Raw genomic sequence first — 212 nt, 5'->3', positions numbered from 1 at the left:
CCATCTGTATGGTTGGTTTAAATCACACAGCTTAGTGGGCTGTTTCTTAATAGCATCTCTAATGTGTTTTCTCAAGTAGATATTAATCTGGCTGTGATCTGGACGAGTGAGGAGTCCATGTCTGCATAGGAATCAACTACATATATATACATACACATTTATTGTTTTGTCAGGGTGCAGGCCTCCAGGAGGCATGCAGGCAAGATTGTGGC

This window comes from Morone saxatilis, unplaced genomic scaffold (assembly GCF_004916995.1).
Source record: "Morone saxatilis isolate NCDOM2014 unplaced genomic scaffold, NCSU_SB_2.0 Contig12, whole genome shotgun sequence".
NCBI lineage: Eukaryota > Metazoa > Chordata > Actinopteri > Moronidae > Morone > Morone saxatilis.
Note: the sequence above shows the minus strand (reverse complement) of the source record.